Source organism: Typopeltis vanoorti, chromosome 21, assembly GCF_054136105.1.
Source record: "Typopeltis vanoorti isolate ZY-2024b chromosome 21, IOZ_Tvanoo_1.0, whole genome shotgun sequence".
Lineage (NCBI taxonomy): Eukaryota > Metazoa > Arthropoda > Arachnida > Uropygi > Thelyphonidae > Typopeltis > Typopeltis vanoorti.
The window spans coordinates 70,550,911-70,573,610 of record NC_143569.1 but is presented as its reverse complement, the minus strand read 5'-3'; the positions used below and the strand labels follow the sequence as shown (position 1 = coordinate 70,573,610).

General features: G+C 35.9%; 1 protein-coding gene across 5 annotated transcripts in view; it reads right to left on the bottom strand.

Moving 5' to 3' along the window:
* Nucleotides 1-22,700, bottom strand: part of LOC150094957 (transmembrane protein 126) — a 199,711-nt gene that overhangs the window by 43,252 nt on the left and 133,759 nt on the right. The window lies entirely within an intron of this gene.

The window sequence follows — 22,700 nt, the reverse complement described above, 5'->3', positions numbered from 1 at the left end:
CACTCCTTAAACTCATTGACCGTTCTCGCTCTCACCACTCCATCAGGCAATGCATTCCATGGCTCAACCACCCTCCATGCATAGAAACCACTCCGCACGAAAGGAAACTTCCTTTCATAATTTCCAGGGATGGCCTCTTTGAGACACAGAATAATAGACAGGTAAGTCAAATAAAATCTAAGAAAAAAGGGGTGATTCAATCTTAAAATTTACGAGTGAGTCACCCACTTCTACTTTCCCAGGGCCAAAAATTAAAAATATGACAAATGTAATTGAAAAACAAAAACGAAAAGTGAAGGAGATGGTAGTTCTAGTAGGTACTAATAATTTAGTAGTGACAAATATAGTATGAGAGAAGATATGAAAGGTTCTGTTGGAAGAAACAAGAAAGAAATGTGAGAAAGTAAAAATTGTAGACTTGCTACCCATATATGATAGTACAGAGTTAAGAAGGATGATGGCAAATGATTTCATGTGTAGGCTGTGTAGAAGAAATGGATACGAGTTTTTAGATGTGTGGAGTAAGTCTGGTGGCAGAAAGACTTGTATAAGAGGGATGGCCTGCACATGAATTCATTTGACATCAGGAGCCTGGAAAAATTACCTCTTGGCATGAGACCTATCTAATGCAGAGAGTCAGAGAAACTAAATCATCAATGGAGGAATGGAAAAAATGTGTGTTAAAGTGCAGATACGATATGCAAACATAATAAAGATATGAATGTCTTCAAGCATGGTTATGTATGTGTCAAAGGGGTGGCAAAATATGCTTTGGGTTTGGACCTTTTAAGTATGTCTTGGGGGGGGGGGGAAGTTCCACAGCAAGGTCAAATAGATTGCATATCTCAGGGGTTCTCAACCTTTTCCAGTGGCGTACCACTATATTTAATTCAAGATATTAGATGTACCGGTAAGGCAGTGGCTCACATACCACAAGTTGAGAATCCCTGGCATATCTACTTATAAGAATAGACTAGGTGGTAAATTCATTACGCCTATACACAAATGCCAGAAGCATCAAAAACAAAGGGGTTGAGTACGTTGCTTTACTGAATATGATGTGGCCTAAGATTGTTGATATTAGTGAATGGCAATCGAGTGTAATTGGTATACCATATTTAGGAATGATGGAAAAGATAGGAGAGGAAGAGTACTACTAATGATATCAGGTGACTTAAATCCAGTTAAGGTAGAAACGAAAGAAAACAATGATGGTAACACTGTCCATGTAGCAGCGAGTTTGAATCTATCTGGTGTGAAGTGGAGGTTGACAAAATGAAATATCTTGTTAAAAGCAACATCCCACCAGTTCATCTGAACTGATGGGGTGTTGCTACAGACCTGATGGCTCAGTTGCAAGGGGTGAAGAAATGCATCGCCAATTTACCCATAATGATCACTGACTTTAATTTTCCAAGCATTGACAGGGTAGGTGAAAATCTCATGATAAAAAAGAAGAGGAATTTATTGAATTATTGCGAGACAACTTTCTCAAACAGCATGTGAAAGAAAAAACTCGAGGTCAAAGAGTGCTGGATTTGCTCATAGCATCAGAAGGGCTCTCTGTTAAGAAAATGGCTATTTTACTATCAGTTAGTGACAGTGATCATGCTGTGCTTTCTTGGGAAGTACCTAATTGTACTGATGCTCTGATTAAAACAGATTACATATTAAACTACAAAGCTGGAAATATGATCAACTTAGAAGAATACTATCTTTGGTCTCATGTATCAGTTTCTGAATGGGAAAAATGTCAGAATTGCTTTGGAATCTTTAAAAAAGTGCTTAAATGAGGTGGAATCTGAATGTATCCCTATGGTTCAAAGAATAAATAGATTGAGAGTGAAATGGATGTGTGCAATCTTATTAAGCAAGAGATCCACAAGAATAAGATGATGTGGAAAGAATATCGTGAGAATAGGAGTGAGAGGAGTTATAAAATATATAAAGCTCAGGCCAGAAAAGTAAAGGGTATTGTGCAGAAAGCTAAATCGGAGTATGAAAAGAAATTGGTCATGCAAGCTAAAGACAATCCAAAAGAACTTTATCATTACATTGCAAGCAAAAGACAGAATGAATGTAAAAGAATAACTTTATTGAATGCAGATGGTACTCTATTGGTGGAGGCTAATGAGATTGTTCAAAATTAATGAGTGCTCACTTTGCTAAGATATCTCAACCAGCTGTATGTAACATGGTGCACAGTGCTACTGCTACATTGGATGAAGAGTTAGAGGTTCATGAAAACGAGGTGGTTGAAGAGCTGTTGCATAACCTGGATAAGATTTTGTCAATAGGGACAAAAGGAATATCAGCTGATTGCTAAAGGAATGTTCAGATGAACTGGCTAGTCCTTTCCCATGTTTGTATAACTTGAATCTTAGCTCAAGAATGATACCATAGGAATGTATGATATTCAATTGTTCAAGGGTGGTTGCAAAAACTGGTGTGCCTAACTAATGACCTATCAGTATCTCTGGTTTGGTAGTGAAAATCTTAGGGAAATAGGTAAGAACTCGCATACAGAAATGGGTAGACAAACAACCTATACTTTGCAAGGAGCAGCATAGGTTTACTAAAGGAAGGTCATATTTTATCAATTTGCTCATATTTTATAATAATGTTACAGCCGAGCTGGATAAAGGGAATGGATACACTATGATAATGTTGGATTTTTCTAAGGCATTTGATAGGATACCACACAAAAGGTTTTTACATAAACTGAAGAATATGCGATTAGAATATAAATTCTTGACTTTGATCAGGGGATGGTTGATAGACAGATATCAAAATATAGTGTACAGTGGGTGTGAATCTGCCAAATTTAAGGTGGCCAGTAGTGTACCTCAGGGTTCAGTCCTTGGGCCATTATTGTTCAATCTATACATTAATGACATCAGGCAGGATCTAACATCAGATATTCAATTGTTTGCCAATCACATGAAGATAGGCAGGGCAATCAGGGATGCTACATATATTTAGCACTTACAAAATGATTTGAATAGGCTGGAAATTTTGGTCATGTTGTACCATCATTTTATATTGTTGAAGTACAGAAAGATGGTTTAATGTTAAATCTGGCAGTCAGACAAGGATGTATATTATCCCCTCTGTTATTCATTATCTATATGGATCACATTATGAAGCAAAGTGGTATTAAACCTGATATCAAAATTAGAGATGCTAATGTCAGCTCTTTGCGGATGATGTTATACTTCTAAATATATCCACCACAAGTCTGCAAGAATCCCTGACTAAAACTGAATAACTGTTGTAATAGATATGGTATGAAGGTCAGCAATAAAAAGACAAAGACAATGAAAATAGGCAGAATCGTTGAAAATGTCAACTGTGTTGTGAACGGAGAACCTGTGGAACAAGTAAAACATTTCACCTACTTAGGCACGATTTTTAATGAATATGGTAAATTAAATATGGAAATAGACAACAGAATCAACAAAGCTGGTAGGAAGTCAAATGAATAAATTTATATGGAATATGAGAGAAATTAGTCAAAACATTAAATTAGCTGTATACAAAACAGTGTTCAAACCAGTTTTAACTTATGGATGATCTGAGCGCTGGATTAGAAGTAAAACACTTGACCAAGACTACAGACTGCAGATATGAGAGTCTTGAGAAAGATTAGTGGCATAAACAGATGGCATCAATGACAATATAATATTAAAAATGAAGATATTAGAAAAGACATTGTCAGCATCCAGGAATGTGTTAGCAGAGCTAATCTCAGGTGGGATGGTCACTTAAACAGAATGGAAGAGGAAAGATTAGCAAAATAAGTGTTCTCTGCCAGGTTGTCAGGAAAATGAGTCAAAGGAAGACTAAGACATAGGTGGATTGATACGGTAAAAAGTACCTTAGAAGATAGAAATATAAGATCTGATAACGTTGGAGTCTTGACTGGTAACAGATTGATTTGAAGGAAAATTGTAGATAAGTTAGTAATGATGAAATTTTTCATGTAGTACTATCATATCCTGTACATCCCTTTAGGGTACATGTCAGGAATTTGATGATGATGGAAATTTGGGCAAAACAAAAATGTCTTATTTTAACGTTAGAAAGTAAAAGTTATGCACTTTGGCGTGACAAGATTTCCAGCGGCATGTTATATTAGCATAAATATAACATGTTTGTGGATAGGAATATGAAGTTCAAAGGTCACATAGCAAAAGTTGCAAATACAACTCAGAGGTTAATTGCGATGTTGAAGCAAACCTTGACATCTAAAGATGAGGAAGTCATTTTACCTCTTTATAAGGCCTTGATAAGTACACACCTGGATTATTGTGCACAGATTTGGTCTCAAAGATTTCAAGAGGATAAAGAAGCTTTGTAAAGGGTAGCAAAGAAGAGTTACAAAGATTATTATGAGTATGTGGATTACAGACTCTAGTTAACAGAAAAAAGAGGGGGGGGGGAAGATATGATAGAGGTCTATAAACTTTTGAATGAGTGTTATAGAATATTGTCTGATGAAAATTTTCATTATATGGAAGGCGGGAAGAGAACACAAGGACATTCATGGAAGTTAAGTTTGTTCACAGTGAAGAAAGGGGTAAGAACTAGGTTTTTCTCTCACAGAGCAGTGAGTGAGAAGAATAGTTTGCCTTTCAGGCAGTGAGTGCATCTAGTGTGAATGAATTTAAGGGAAGGCATGACAACTGATTTGGGCGATTTATAGCCTCCTTCGATGAGTCGTTGACTTCCTGGAGGTTTCAGACAATAATAAAATTGAACACTGGACATTATTTATACGACAACAAGTTTGATTCCCAAAAGGGAAGAGAACTACTTAAGAATAATAACTGACAGAGGAATGGAATCAAATTAATCTGAATACATTGCCATTATTGATTTTGAAAAAGACGTTCAATAATATCAATAATAGCAGAAACTGGAATGACTAGAGAGACAGAAGACAAATTAAGAAAATGCATGTCAATCCACAAAATAAAAATGAAAAAAAAAAAAAAAAAAAAAACTTATGATGTTTTTTGCTTTGTGATGATCCATTCACATGACAATTTTCGATTATGACCAATGTCCAATTATACACTGCTGCATTCACTCATATGATGGTTTTAGCAACATGATGCCGTGAATCAATCAGTGCATAGTTTTCATGAACTAAGAGTTTGTTTACAACGTCATTGTTCACTGCATTTCTCAGTATTTAGATGTTTTGATGTGAATTATGAAGCTTTTATAACAATTTTATTTTAATGTTATTAATAATGGCAGATAAAAATTGAAGTAAGAATATTGTTGCTTCCGATGAAAAGAAGACTCGTAAATCTGTTACATTTACATTAGATACTAAGAATAAAATGATTAAAGGTTTAAAGACTTAACTTGCACTACTGTTGTTATAGTTGTTAAAAAACAAAGCTCTTAGTGAAGTGAAAAGTACTACATCAGTTAATACTATGGTTATCTGCAAATGTGACAATCATATTACCAAAATAGAAAAACTTTTAATGGTTTATAAACTGATTTAAATAAATGCTTTATTTACATCAGTTTTCATATATTAGCAGAACAGTGATATATATATCACTGCTTAAAAATGTTATTAAACCATCACATGCATCTACAAGTAAAAAAGGGACAATAATCTGCTATATGATGAAATTCACTACACAACAGTGGTATGGAACCTAACGTATCGCATGATTGGGGGTACTAAATGAAGCAAATACAAATGTAAAGAAATGTTTACCATCCTTACTTTCCTCTTCATCATTTGACAAATGCTGGTCCTTACTGCTCTTCAATGGGGAGAGGAAATCCTTGTGAACTTCATCATTATCAATGATATGTAATATCATAATAATGCTATATTAAAAGTTTATATCATGACTAACTTTCTATCGACAACTTTCCTCCAAATTAACCCATTATCAGTCAGGACTCCAATACTATTAGATCTTATATTTCAGTCTTCTAAGGTTCATTTTACTGTATCAATCCACCTAGATCTTAGCCTTTCTCTGAAGTCTTTTTTTCCAGCAATCTTGGCAAGAACCAGCTGTTTTGCTAATCTTCTCACATTCTGTTTAAGTAATCGCCATACCTACTAAGATTAGATCTGCTCACATATTCCTGAATACTAGCAATGTCAAGAACCTTCCTAATATCTTCATTTTTAATATGATTTTACCACTAATGCCAACAGTTCACTTTGCTAATTTTTCTCAGAACTTTCATATTTGTAGTCTCCAGTGTTTTGAACCCAGCTTTCAGATCCATAAGCTAAAATTAGTTTGAACAGTCTTGTATACAGTTAATATGTGTCCTCCTGCAATGAGACTTCGGACTTCTTGGAGATGTCACGAATAATAATAATAATATTTTGAATGATTTCTCTCTTATTCCATATATATTTATTATTATTATTAAGAAAGACCTTCAGGGATATATCAAGAGAGGTCACATACTACACACACCAGATATCATACTTATTCCTGAATTCATTCCCACTGCTTGCACACAACATCCAATGGCAATCCATTCCAATCATGCACCACCCTATGAGAGAAAAATCTAACTTTCATCCACTTCTTAGCGACATTCATTCTCAGCTTCCAAGGATGCCCTCTTGTCCTTTCCCCACCCTCCATAAATTGAAAAATTCCATCAATTACAATCCTGTATGCTTTCAGAAGTTTGTAAGTCTCAATCATATCACCCCATCTTTCTCCTGTTTACTAGTGTCTGCAGTCTACAAATTCTCAATCTGTCTTCATAATCAGTATTCCACAATCCTGATATCATTTTTAACACTCTCCTTTGTACTCTCTCCAATATATCAGAATCACAACGGAAACCAGGAGACCAGACAGACCTGCTCACAATAGTCCAAGTGAAGTCTTATCAAGGCCTTGTAAAGAGGCAAAATAACATCCTTCTCTTTACATTTGAACGTTAATTTCGGCATTGCAATTATATTTTCAGTTGTATTGGCAATCTTTGCTACATGGCCCATGAACTTCAACTTCCTATCTACTAACAATCCAAGATCCCTAGCCTCATCAGTTTCTTCTAGCATAAACCCACCAATATAATACAATATTGGATATCTAATCATGCCGATGTGAATGACTTTACATTTACTGATATTGAACTGACAATTCATTTTCCCATGCCCAAAATTCCAGCATATTCAAATCATTCTGCATGTACTACATATCAGCAGCATTCCTGATTATCCTACCTATCTTTGCATCATCAGCAAATAGCTGTATGTCGCTTGTCAAATCCTTTCCAACATCATTAATGAATAGACTGAATAACAGTGGACCAAGCAGTGATCCTTGTGATACACCACTGGTTACCTTAACCCTGCGGAGGTCGCAGTCGAAAAAATTGCAGAGTAGGTCGCGTGTATCTGAGAGACACATTCATTACTAGTATGTGCTAAAATGCGATAAAACTTAAAAATTAAAAAAAAAAAAACACTTGCAAATATAATACATGATGATTTAATTATTTTCAGTTACAATCTAGAAATTATTGGACAAAAAAACAAACGAAAAAACAACAACTAAACCAATACTCTACTGACATTGGAGTTCACAGTATCTCTCAGATACAATTTACTATCAAATATCCCTTTCACTCGCATTCGACTCTATCATTCTCATCATCAGACTCAAGTAACAAAATCGCCTGAATCTCTTCAACATCTGATGATCCAATTGATATATATTTTATGGCCATTTTCAACATTAAATTAAAAAAAAAACCCAACTAAACTAATACTATACTGACATCGGAGGTCACGGTATCTCTCAGATACAATTTTACTATGAAATATCACAAACATTTACATAACACGAGTTAAATTAAACCAAAAATGACCGCATAAACAGTGAGGAATATCACTCATAATATATGCATGCGCAGTTCAATCATAACCTCCAAGCTATACACTGGATACGTGTAAGAATATTTATATTAAACAATTTGTTTGTATCTGTCAGATCAGCTGCGACCTCCACTGGATTAAATCTTGCACTCACATCCCCCAAATATAACTTTTTGATATCTGTCAGTCAGCCATCCACTTATCCATGCTAATATTCTATAATTCAAACACATATTCTGCAATTTATGCAACAGTCAACGATGCTATATTCTGTCAAAAGCCTTAGCAAAATCTAAAAGTATCATAGTGTATCCATTCCCCCTGTCTAGTTCAATGGTAACATTGTTACAGAATGTGAGCAAGCTGCTAAAACATGACCTTCCCTTAGTAAACCCATGTCACTCATTGAAAAGTAGAGATTCAATGTCAACCCATTTCTGAATGGAAGCCCTGACCAATTTTTCCAAAATCTTCACCACTACCTTTGTGCAATGGAATTACAATACATTCTTTCCATTCCTGTGGAATCTTCCCTGTTCTGAGACTCACATTTAACAGCTTACTCAAAGCAATAGCCAGTTCAGCTGAACACTATTTTAGCATGTGCTGAAATCCCATCAGTCCTTATTGCTGAATTCTTATTCAGTTTGTGCAACAGCTCTAATACCTTGACCTCATACACCTGAGTTTCTTCATCCACTGAAGAGGTAGCAGTGAGCTCAATGTCGTGTACACCAGGTTGATAGCATTTAATAAAATGGGCACTAATTAGTTGAACAACCTGTTCTGCATCTGTAACCTTCATGCCAACATGCATTTAGAAGAGTTATTCTTTCTTTTACTTGCAGCATATCGATAGAATTCTTGTGAGTTTTCTTTACCATGCAGAGCTAGTTTCTTTTAATACTCAGACTTTGCTTTCTGTACAAGAATTGTGACTATTCTAGCCTGCTGCTTATCAGTTTCATGACAGACATCATCCTTATGCACATGGTATTCCTTCCACATCATGAGGAAGTAGGGGAGACAAGAGATCTGAGGTTGATGATTGATAGAAACCTGAAATTTAGGAGACATATTGCAAAGGTGGCGAAGGTAACACAGAGGATTGTTGCAATAATGAGAAGGACACTGACCTGCAGAGATAAAACAGTTATCATTCCGTTGTATAAGACCCTGATCAGACCACACTTGGACTATTGTTCTCAGATTTGGTCCACAAATCTGAGAACAATAGTCCAAGTGTATCCAAGTTATCCACCTTTGTACCCTGTGGAAAGGGTACAAAGGTGGATAACAAAGATGGTTTCAGGACTGTACAATGATAGTTATGAGGATCGGCTGAGGGAATGTGGACTGCAGAGTTCCTGTGGAATCTTCCCTGTTCTGAGACTCACATTTAACAGCTTACTCAAAGCAATAGCCAGTTCAGCTGAACACTATTTTAGCATGTGCTGATATCCCATCAGTCCCTATTGCTGAATTCTTATTCAGTTTGTGCAACATCTCTAATAAACTCGTCCTCATACACTGAGTTTCTACATTCAGTGAAGAGGTAGCAGTGAGTTCAATGTTGCGTACACCAGGTTGACAGCTTTTAACAAATTGGACACTCATTAGTTGAACAACTTCTGCATCTGTAACCCTCACACCATCTGCATTTAGAAAAGTTATTCTTTCATATTCATTCTTTCTTTTACTTGCAGCATATCGATAGAATTCTTGTGGGTTGTCTTTAGAATGCCGAGCCAGTTTCTTTTCATAGTCAAATATTACAACAGTTGTGATTATTCTAGCCTGCTGCTTATAATTTTCATAATTATTATTATTATTATTCAGGCCTCCATGGAGTCAAGAGATTCATCATGGGAGGTCCTTCTTAGAAAACACAAAGTCTAGTTCTTGCTCTCACCACTCTATCAGGCAATGCATTCCACAGTTCAACCACCCTCCATGCAAAGAAACTACTCCTCACCCTCTTGCTCACAGCTTCCCTTTGTAACCTTCAGGGATGGCCCCTTGTCATTGCTCCTTCTTGCTATTCCAAGCAAAAGAATTCCCCAATGTCCACCTGTAACTGCCTCTCAACAGTTTAAAAGTCTCTCATATCACCTCTCCTTCTTCTATCCACCAAACTCTGTAGTCCACATTCCCTTAGCTGATCCTCATAACTGACATGGTACAGTTCTGAAACCATCTTTGTTTTCCGCCTCTGTATCCTTTCCCCAGTTAATTTATCCCCTTCAAATCCTGGGGACCAAATTTGAGAACAATATTCTAAGTGTGGTCTGGTTAGGGTCTTATACAATGGAATGATAACTCTTATCTCTGGAGGTCAGCATCCTTCTCAGTATTGCAGCAATCCTCTGGGTTACCTTCACCACCTTTGCAGATGTTCTGTGAATTTCAGTTTTCAATCATCACCCGCAGATCTCTCTTCTCTCCCCTACTTCCTCCATACAGCACCTCCAATCAAATATGCAGTCTCCCATCGATTTATCCCAAACTTCAAGACTTTAACATTTTGCTGCATTAAACCGACACCCCCATTCATTCACCCATCTGTCTAGTTTATTCAAATCCTCTAGCAGGCTGCCACATCTGCACTAATACTGATAACCCTTCCCAGCTTCACATCATTATATATATCTGATTTACCGACAACTACATCGAACAAATTTGCTTATGCTGATGATATAGCCCTCACCATCCAACAAGAGCATTGAAGTAACTGAAGATATTCTCAAATGACCTTATAACCATTGGGGAATGCTTTCATAAATGGAGACTAACATCAAACCTCAATAAGACTGAGGTTAGCTCTTTTCACTTAAACACTAAATTGACAAATAGGAAACTTCAGGTCAGTTTTAACAACACAATGCTGCAGCACCAACATTTTCCTAATAAGATTTTACTGCGATACTCCACGTTGGCCTTAGTCTACTCTGCGGCAGAATAGTGTTCACCAGTATGGCTAAACAGTCCTCATATCATGAAAATCAACATGCAAATAAATGCAGCGATGAGGACAATAACAGGTTGTGTCCAATCCACTCCCCTCTACTGGCTTCCAACTTTAAGCAATATTGCACCACCAAACCTGCACAGACAAAATGCTCTAGTAAAATAATACAAAAAAAAATAAACAGCAATCCCCTGTTACCAATACATGAAGACCTCCCATATATAAATATAAAAACCGCCTTAAATCCAGACGGCCTCCACTAATACTGGCTGAAGAACTAGTAAATAGCAATTTCAATGTTAATTCGAAATGGCTAGAAACTTGGAAAGAAAAGTTGCCACCAGACATATACAAGTATATTCTTCCCAGACAAAATCCGAAAGGGATTGAGCTTCCACGTCATAGGATATGCACAGGACATGGTATCTGCACAGACAGATTACACAAGTGGGGAAGATCACCTACACCCCAATGCAACTGTGGGGGCCATAAACCAAACCATCCGGCACATTGTGGGGGACTGCAGCATAAGAGCCTACCCTGGTGACCTGAGAGACTTTTTTGAGGCATATCCTTCAGCTCTTGATTGGCTATCTGAACTAGACTTAAAATTTTAGACTTTTTTTTTTTTACCTGATATTTGTATATGTGTATTACTTGTCTCATTTTTATTGTCTGCACAAATATGTATTTATATATTCTGATGTCATGTGTCTTTATTATGCCATACACTAAATAAATAAATAAATTCACATCATCTGCAAACAACCAAATATCTCCTTGCAATCCATTGATAATGTCATTGATATAAAGGTTGAACAATACAGGTCCCAGTATTGAGTCCTATGGAACCCCACTTGTAACCTTCTGCTGTCTTGATACTGTCCCACCATACACAACTCTCTGATAACTATCAAACAGCCAATCCCGAATCCAGGATTGGCTGTCTGATAAAAAGAACAAGTCTGTTGTGCTAATTTCGTCAATGCATCATGATAAAAGTGTAAATGGCATGAATGGGAAGCCAGAAATTATTGATGTTTACAATTCTTCTAAAGGAGGAGATGCATTAGACTAAAAATGTGCATTATATGATGTAGGAAGATGGTGTCGCAGATGGTCTCCTGTAATATTTTATGCATTGTTGAATATATCTTGTGTTAACAGTCATGTAATATTTTTAGCTGCCAATAATGATGCAAAATGAGGCACAGACACTTCATCAAGAACACTGGCATGACTCTGATACTAGAACACATGAAAATTTGAGCACAAATTTTCATGTGTTCTAGGAACTGAGATTGGCAATTAGCAGACTGACAGGGACACCACTTCAAATCAAGCCTATTCTTAAAAGACCTTCAAAACGAAGACGTTGGTGTATCTGCCCACAATCAGATGACAAGAAACATGCAAGCTTTTGCTCTCGATGTCTTAGAAATGTGTGTAAAAGTCATTCAACACTGAAAGTATTTCAACAAATGTCAGTAATCGAACATTGTATTCAATAAAACATGCCTGACAGTTCTGAAATAGTTCTGAAAATGTTCAACACAAATATGAATAATTACATAACAATAATCCAAATAAGCCAGCAAAGGTTGGTCGATTGGTAGTGCTTCTGCTTCTAATGGCTCGCAAAAAGTTAAGCAGGTTTGAGCACGGTTAGTAGTTAAAAAGGAACAATCGTTCGATGGTGTTGGACATTCTCCCTCGATGAGTCTTTGGGCTCCCTGGAGGTGTCACATAATAATAATAATAAATAATAGCAGTATTACTTTTGTATATCCCCATGTTGAAGAGACAGATATATTTGAAGTTATTTTTTTCTGTTGGACTTTGATGTCCTGTTTCTGTATTAAGCTTGAAATTGTATTCTCATATGGTTATTCTTTTTAAACATTTTACATTATAATAAAATTCAGTTAAAAGTGTGTTCTTTTAACTGAATTTTATTATTCAGTTAAAAGAACACACTTATTATTATTCTTGTGTCTTTTTCTAGATTTAATTCTTGGGGTCAGATTCAGTGGTGGCAGGTGAAAATTTTAAGCGGGGGTGCTGCATATACAAAATAAAATTTTTAAAAAAAATTATTATTTTTTTTCCGAATCAATAACCAATTTATTAATAAATAAATTTACACGTTAAAAAAAATTGCTTTATTAAAAATATTTCACCCTCACCACGAACAAACACCAATAATAAAAGTTTCATATCTCAGAAATAACGCACACAATGATACACTGCCCAAAAGAGCAGTGTCAAGTGTAAACGAATATCGGCGAGTCTACCTGCAAATGGCGTGATCATTCGCAGTGTATTTGTTTTGTGTTACCATAATTGAAAAAATATAATTCTTTTCATATTTTCAACAGTGTCACTCATCATTATTCAGCCTTGTATCTATAATAAATAAATAATTATATGTTATTTTAACAAAATAAAATAAGATTTGCAAAAAATAGTTCACCCTTTCATATCTCACAGAAATAACCCGCAAGCATACGATACACTGCCCAAAGAGCAGTGTCAGATTCACAAGTTACGTGCAATGAGAAGTGCAAACGAATATCGGCAAGTCTGGCTGCGATTGGTTGAACGTGATAATTCTGACACTGCGTTACATCTCAGTGTATCTGTTTCGAAATCTAAAGCGTTAATCAAACAATTTCAATTATTAACTATTCAATCACTGTCGAAACATAAGCTGTAACCTTTAACATGTTGTATTGCATTTATATAATGTTGTGAGCATTGTTATTATTTATAAACACAAACAAAATTTAATTTTTTCATTTTTTCCTTGGGGTGCTGCAGTGTCGCAGTGCTTATGTACGGGCCGCCACTGGTCAGATTTGACCCCACAATAGTACTTACATATAACTAAGTTGAGGATGGTAGTTGAGGGTTAATAAACACCATAGAGACAGTTAAAATACTCAGCACTCAACCAAAGCAGTAAACTAAAACCAAAACCGAAAATAGTAAACCAAAATTAAAACCAAAATATTGTGAACTGAAACAAAAACCAAACCAACACCAAAAACCTGACGAAAATTCAGCTTGTTCAGATTAATTTGTTCACTACTATACATTGTATCCAGGTTTCACTAGACGTGTATATGGCTGGTGCATGTCCTGGCTGATAGGGAGGTTAAAAATAACTTTTTCAATATCATACTGCTGAGAGCTGGAATAATGGGAAAGTTTGTAGATAGATATGCATTCACAAACTTTCCCATTGTTAATAACTCAGTAACTCAGAAGTAGATGTAAAAATGAAAATGGGATGAAAATATTTTCTGTATTTCTACAATTCCAGCAACAGTTTATATTCAGTGATACAGATGTATCTTGCTTCAATTCTCCAATACAGTCGATCAGTAAACTTTATCTGAGAAGTCCTAGATAGTAAATATTTTATGCTTTGCAGGCCAGAGGTAAAATCAAGGAGATCACATACATTTGTATAAGATAATTTTAAAAAATATTGGTAAACTTTGTTTTCTAATAAAATACAGAATATAATTGTGTAGAGGTTTTTGGGAAATTAGAAGTATGGAATTCTTTTTTCATGAGAAATAATTCTGTGTCGAATGAATGTGTTGAAAATTGCTGTTTCCAATCATCAAAATTGAATGCCCATCAGATAAGGCTGATCTCTAAAGAGAAATTTTGGTTTTCATCTTTGAAAATGTCTTTCTTGAGCTCCAATTTAATATAAATATATAAGGTTCAAATATTCGCTATTGTAAACTCATGATATGTGTGACTAAGAAACGCATGGCATCGAAAACTGCAAGTTCTAGCGGCAATAATAGCAGTGTGAGGCAACAAGAGTGTAACATAGAATCACTACTGCAACCACACACACAGTGCAAAAGTAGTAATAGAAAATATGCAAACAAAGGGGAATGGCTGCATCATCTACTCTATGGATACTGAAACAGCAATTTCATGACTGCCATGAAATTCATTTAAAAATCATCCTTATTTCATGAGCCATATAATAATAGGTGGCATGCCAGATCAGAAACGTGGACTACAGTTGTCAATCCTTATCCAATACAGGTGATAATTGTTTCTATGAACAGTATTTCTCTCCAAAGGGGGGGGGGGAAATAGGGGTTGATATCCAAAGTATATTGGCCAGGATGTTGATCCAACAGCTCAATCATGAAATTGACTACTGAAACAGATGATACTGCATGCAGTGGGTTCTCTTCTATTGGAAAAATGTATCACAAAAATCAAGTCTCGTACCTTCTTCTGGTCTGCATGGTTAGCCTAGTGGCTATGCGCTTCAAACCATGTGCCTGGGAAAGGGGTGTCCTGGGTTCGATTCCTGTCGCTGACGTGAAGAGCTTAGGATCTTTCTCAGACATAGCCAAGTTAGCCGGTCTTGAGCATGGATTGCAGGGTTTTCTCCCCAGTTCATCTGGGGTTTTTCATCTCACAAGCAGGCAAACCGGCCTTGAGAACTCAACACTTCTACAGACATAAGGCTAACCACCTTATCCTTGTGTACGTTGCAGTTAAATGAATAGAAAACCCTCGACACTACAAGGTGAAAAAGGAAAAAGAAAAAAAAACACCTTCTTGAACAAAGGAAATAACAGTAGCTATTAACTATTTTAGAAGGGGGGGGGGGGGGGTCTGGAAAGTTCTGATGAATACCTAGAACAAAAATTATATTTAAACAATGGATATAACCAAAAGAAAGAACATAAGAGCATGAGCTACCTTCATACTAGGGTCAAAAGTAAGGATCAAAAGTGCAGGTCAGGCCATGAGTTTTAATTAGTTGACATAACAGAGAATACATGTGAAAATGTATATGATGGTGTAATGGCAGATAGGATTGAAAAGATTAAAAGTGACATGATAGAGAGAGAGAGAGAGAGAGACAGAAAGAGAGCAAAGGTATTGATTGAAAGAATAGTAGTATGACGGACGTAAAGGATGAAGAGTTGGCTGTAATGAGGGAGATAGCTTGGTTATGAGGAGTGATACAGGATAAAGCAGGAGCTACATGAATGCAGAAACATCTGATCAATGGGTCAGCTGATATCAAAAAGAAAGAAGTGCAAAAAAAAAAGATAAATGAATGTTTGTCTAAAAGAAAAAAGGAAAATCATGGAGTGAGTCGTCTTGTATGGCGATTCTATCATAAAAGGTTGGCAAGAGATTGACAAAATCATGCTTCCCGAGTGCAAAAATTAATGAAGTTAGTGAGGCTATCAGAGCACACAAGGATAAAGTGAAAGAGTCAATCGTTTTGGCTGGAACATATGATTTGAAAGAAGAAAAGTATGGCATGAGGGAGGACATGAAAGAATTAATGGAAGTAGCAAAAAAAAGAGTGAGAGAGTTAAGATAGTGAGTCTGTTATCATGGTATGACAGCTGAGGAGGAGGGATATAACAGAGAATGACTGCATAGGTTACACAGGAGGAATAATGTGAAGTTTGTGGATGTGTGGAGTGAGTTTGATGAGCAAAAGAACTTATATAAGAAGGATGGTTTGATTCTAAATGGATTTGGTGTTCAGCATCTGGAAAAAGTGTTTGTTGAATGAAGTGAAAGTGGATATACAAAATCAGGGAAACTAAAGCTTTTAGGGGAAAGCTGTTGAGTGAATATGCAGATATCAGTGAAGCAGTTGAGCATAAGAATGGGTATAAAATGCCTAAGTTAGTACCACTGGTAACAAACCAGAATGGGAAAGTTAGTACAAAGCATTAGGATAGTGGTGGGCCTAAGAGGCTTTTGCACTTTATGTATGCTAATGTCAAGAGAATTCAGAACAAGCAGGAGGAATTTTTGGCATTGGTTGGTTCATCCTGGAAAAAAGGTTATTGGCATTAGTGAGACATGGCTAACAAAAGTTGATACAGTTAATGGGATAGAATGTGAAGGGTACAGTGTGCTCAGGGAGGATAGAGAGAAAAGAATGGAGGGGGAGTGTTATTGATGATAGCTGATAAACTGCAACCAAAGAGAGTAGAAGTTTGACTGCAGGACAGTAAAGATTTGAGGCTATCAGGTGTGAGATAGAGACCAGCAGAACAAAATATACAGTTGGATGCTACTATAGACTAGGGGATGGAAAAGATGATGGAGATAGCTATGCATTGGCAAATAGACTTAATGAGTGAAGGACAGGTAATTATTATCGAGGATTTCAATTATGGGAACACAGATTGGAAGGAGGAGAGGACACATAGGAGGAAGGAAATGGAATTTATGCAGTTACTAAGAAATGCCTGAGAAAGCACATGATGGAATGTACTAGAGCAGGGGTTCCCAACATTTTTGTTTCCTAGAGCACATTCTAAAATACCGGTAGGGGTGACGGGCACCATCTATTTTTTCAAGCAAATTTTTTGAATTTGCTTGAAAAAAAGAAAAAAAAAACACACCAGAGACAAAGTGGCTACGTTCTGTGTTGTACTCACAGAACGTAGCCACTTTGTCTGTAACATTCTTGATGTAAGGTAGAATGATTGCATTCTTAAAATCTTGTTTACGAGTTCAAGGAGGTGTATTGAGAATTCCTTTTTAATTGATCTAAAAGTCTTCATGGTTACATAGCCTCACATGAAAAAGAACTATCACACATAAGACACATTGAGTTGAATGAGCTTTCAATAAAACCATAACTAGATATTCATCCAGATACTGCCTACACTTTTCCTTTTTCAGCACTTGACATGATGATAGGTTGAATAACTACAAATAATTAAATAATAATTATTTTTATTTAATTCTCATAGCTTTTGTCATTCACAAAAACACTGTGAATCAAAAATAAACAACTTCCACAAGAAAACAATAAATCAGTACTAATTGTCACTTAGAAAGTAGAAACAGACTAAAACATTTCCTCATTCCATCCATAGCTCATAATATACTGATCAATGAAACAAATAGTAAATAAACGAACCACGTGGCTGCCAAGGTCACAGCTGTCAGAAAGGCACAAATGCCCAAGGAACGTAGAGACATTACCTCCAAAAACACTTAGCCATTTCATTTTTAAAAGCTCTCAAGGCTTTTTTAAGAAGCATTTTTAAGGCTTTTAAGAGCAAAAGTGGTTGAATGAAATGTCACCCACTGTCTTCCTTTTAGCAAAACTCCTCTCACTCACTCCTGATATAATATACCTATATGTTAAAAATTAGTTCTTTCATAGAAAACGAAAATTCAATGAGGGAAATTAAATAAGAAATAAGATATCAGATAAGGATGAACCTTGGAGGTCACAAACCATTGTAATAGCCATGATTTTTGTCCCCCCCACCAAAACAATTTTTCACCCCCCCTTGGGGTGATATTGTTCCCATTGAGAATTCCTAGTATACAGTAAGAGTAACCAGGACAGGTTAAAAGTAATGTGTTAAGCACATAAAAAGAAAAAAAAATACCAAGTTTTTTGCAAGCTGAGGATGCTACAGAAAGGCTAGGAGTAAGAGTCAGTCTGAAAAGAGAGATTTGGTCTTGACTAATAAGTTGAGTATTACCAAAGGTCAAGGAAAGAACAACTATATTTTTCCATGCACCACTTAGAAGACATGAGCGCTTGCCTTCTATTGGTCCATATTGATAAAGTTTCATTGGCCTGACAGCTGTTTTGAAGAAGGCAAATATAGACACTTGTGCAACTCGTGAATGAACTCGCTTACGAAAAATACACCTCTCTGACATTTCAAGTTCCTTAGTATTGAATGAGAATTTTTGTTCTCTTAAGGTTTCTGCCTGGTCCCTGAGGAGAACCAACCAGTTCAAAACAGCTGCTAGACCAGTGAAACCTTATTAAAATGGACCAAAAAAAAAGGTAAATATATGGATGCTTGGGCAAGCGCTAATGTTTTCTAAGTGGTGCGAGCTAGGACAACTTGTGAATGCTGGTGAGTGTATTCTCTTAAGCTCTCTGGTCAACCTTTTTTTTTTATATGAAACTTTCATAGTTTCTACATTCAGCTTTAAAATAATGGATTTAATAACCACTTGATTTATATAAATTTGCATCACCAAACTGAAGCCTTTTGGCTCTTTATTTTAATAAAAAAAATCTTGTTTAAAAGAATTCAAGTGAAAGGGTTTGAAGTCAGTGAGAGCAGGCCATTTATATCATTCATTTATGGTGGGTGAAATAACAAAACCCACCTGCATCAGAAAATCTGAAGAGAAAACAATCTCCACACTAACATGCAGTGAATGACAGTAAAGAAACTGATAATCCAATTAGAAAGAGAGGAAGGCAGCCCATAAGACAGCAATCTGTTGAGTAGCCTTCATTACCAAACCTTATCCAATGTTTTGGAAATGTCAAGTACAACAATATGGTTATCTCCAAACCTTTCCATGACATGTGTCCAGAGGCAAGTGATGCAAGCAAGAAGATCTGCTGTTGATCTTGATTGACAAAATCCATATTGGTGGTTAGTGATTAGTTGGCATTTCTACATGAGTCAAAGACCTGACTGTTGATGATCAACTCCATTATTTCAGATGACCCTGAGATGAGAGCAACAGGTTTACAGTTTGATAGTAGACACTGATCACTTTATTTATTTTTATTTTATATTGGAAAAACTGTATATGGGCTTGCTTCTAAGCTATAAGTTTTTATTGTTATTTATTTATTTTTTGAAAATCTGATCCACACATGCAAGATCACAAGACCTATAGCAGATTAGCATCATGTGTGGACAAGAGGAGGAATCTGTTCACATTTGTTTGAACAGATGAAGATTGTATTCTTTGGGGGAAGACAGAGTGGAGGAGGCTGTTCCAAAGAACAGAAATAGATGAAATGAAAGAGAAGAAAGTAAAGTTGGTTCAGTGAGTTGGATGGACTATAAAAGGGTGTTGATAGCGGTTCTTATTCTAATGATTCTGGAGGAAAAGTGGAGGAGTAATAGTGGCCAATTCAGCAGAGCAATGTCCATGAAAGCATCTGTAGAAGAGGCACAAGGCAGAAACTAAATATCTGTGAGAGAGAGTGAGAGAGAGAGAGATTGAAGAGGATATATGAAACAGCAATCATTGATTAACTGGACTGTCCTCTTTTGGACAGAATCAAGCAATCTTAGAGAGGATTTTAGATGATGTTGCAATACTACCATCTAAGCGAAAGAGATGGAAGTACGAGAGCTGTGTTCAATGGCTTTTGTGAGGGACTAGGACACATTATTACTACTGGCAGAGATAGCACGTTTTCTACATTTAGACCTTTTCAAGTCAGACTTAGGCTCTATTAATGATAGTTTTAAAAGTATTGTGGACTTCAATAAATGAAGGTGGAGTTTGTCTCGGCCCATTACGATGTTTTGATTCATTTATTATTTTATTTTTTTATTCATTTCTTTTATACCATCCTGGCACAATTTTTTGGAAAACCATATCTTGGATATAGGGATAGGAATTCTGAACAAAGTGGAAATGAAGGCCCTCATTCCAATGTTTGTCTCAGCCCCTTACACTGCTTTTATTTATTTATTCATTTCTTTTATACCATTCTGGCACAATTTTTCGGAAAACCATTGATAACTATGATAACAAGATATTATATTACAGAATTCTTCAGATTAAGAAACTAATGTACTACAGTTTGTATTCCTCTTGAAAATTATCTGCTACTGTTCTGTCACTGCTTGTTTTGTTTAACAATCTTTCACAGTAATTACTCCAGTCAACTAGGATATCTTTATCTTCAGTTTTCATGCACCTTTATCATCTCTGATTCCTTTTATAGTATTTTATATTTCCTATCTTTTAAATAAAGCAAGATGTTACGAGTACCTCACTTAAGTCAAATGAAACAATGTAACTTAGGTGTGGCACTGGTAGCATCAGCGAAAGACACTTTAGGAGATTAATAAGTTCTGACCCGATGGAAAGCAGAATTCCATTGCGCTCTCTGATACTTGAAAGAGAACCCAATGAGAATCAGTAAGCCACTGATTCTCATCTGTAGTGACTAATCATAATCAATTTTAATAGAACTAATATTTTTTATTACTTTAAATCTTGATTCCAGTCTTTTGTTTTATTTTTTTTATTTTCCACTTCAAATTTCAATTTAGATTTATTAAAACGTATGGATTAAAGTTTTTGATTTTTTTTTTTTTTTTTTTTTTAAACTCCAAGAAAACATCAATTTTATTCAAATTCAATTTAATTTCCTCATCCCTTGATAAACACTCACAAAAACTGCTACGTGAAAGTTAGATAAATATTTTTTAAAAAATTTTTTTCACAACTTTTGAATTATTTATTATTTTCATTTTTCATATTTAAAAACAGAAATTCCTATGAATTATTATTTTTATTTAATAAATTAATTTTTTTCATCCCACACATTTTTGACATATGTTTGGCAAATGCAGAATACCTGAACTTGATGCAGTGGATGGTTATCTGTTTCTTTGGTATAGTTTACAAAGAATTTCCACTGTTGCTCTACCAGGAAACCAAAGACGTACTTTGGTTTCCTAGTAGAGCTTTTAATATTTTATAATCACAGATCACATCTTGAAATAGTCAAGTTAGAGTATGCAGAATGCAACTCATCAAAATTGCTACTGAAAAGTTTTTTCCACTTGGTTACAAAGTAAATTATACTACACAAGAAATTATTTTCCTGTTTTAATCCTTTACCCAAGTATATGCAAACAAAGTATGCACATGAAATATCTTCATTATTTCTATATAGAAGCTGCTGACTTCACAAATGCTTCAGCACTGATTTATCTTATCTTCTTGGGTAAAGCTCCTACTGATGTATTCTTCCATGGAAAAACATGTGTTTAGAACTAACAAAGTGCCAATAAAATTTAAAAACAATACTGTGATGCTAACTATTAAATACCTAAGGAATTGACAGCGTATACTAGAAATATAAATTAAATCAAACTTTAATATATACTTTCCAATATTTCAGCAACGTCACGTTGCCATCTTCATGAGAACTTAAGATAAAGACATGTGCACGCAAGTACTACACAACAGCAAATGAGAAACGAAGCAAGGAAGCTACCGTTTTCCTAAAGTCCCTTGATGGTGCCCCCTAACAGGCTATATCAGGTGTTCTTGGCCTTTGAGCTGAAGTTCTCCTGATGTATGTTTCCCAAATTTGGGGCAATCTCATGCATCCAAATTTGTTGAGGTTTGGCATGTTCCTAAGGGCTGAGGCTGATTGCATGAATAGTCTTTCATATTTGAACTTGCTTCAGTGTATAACTGTGGCTTTCTTCCACCTTATTCTGTGTTGAGTATCCAGAGCATGGTCTGCAAGCCCAGAGTGGTTGTACTGGTGAAATCGGATGTAGTCCTTGTGTTCTGAGATTCTGATATTTGCTGTCCTGCCTGTTTGGCCAAAATAGGACAATTTACAGCTGCAAGGGACCTGGTATAAACCAGGTAGGTCTAGGGGAAGTGGTTGGTCTTTAGTTGAGCAAATAAAGGATGCCAACTTTCTATATGATCTGTAACAAGAGGTCAAGTCATGTTTTTTTTAGGATTTTGTTGATTTTTTCCGAGGTGCCCCAGATGTAGGGAATAGTGATGGATTTAGAGTAATCTTTTATATTACTATAAAAGATTACTCATTAGGTAGCCATTGGTTGAGAAAGTGTTAAGGATGTGATTTAGTTCAGTGGCATCCCTTATCCGCTCCACTAAAGACCAACCACTTCCCCTAGACCAGCATTTCCCAAACTGTGGGCCGCGGACCCCTTGGTGGCTGTACGTTTTGTTGAGGGGGGCTGTGAAATAATGAAAAGAAATTTAAAATGTTTTAAGCCTAAGTAGATTTTTCTTATCTTAAAAGAA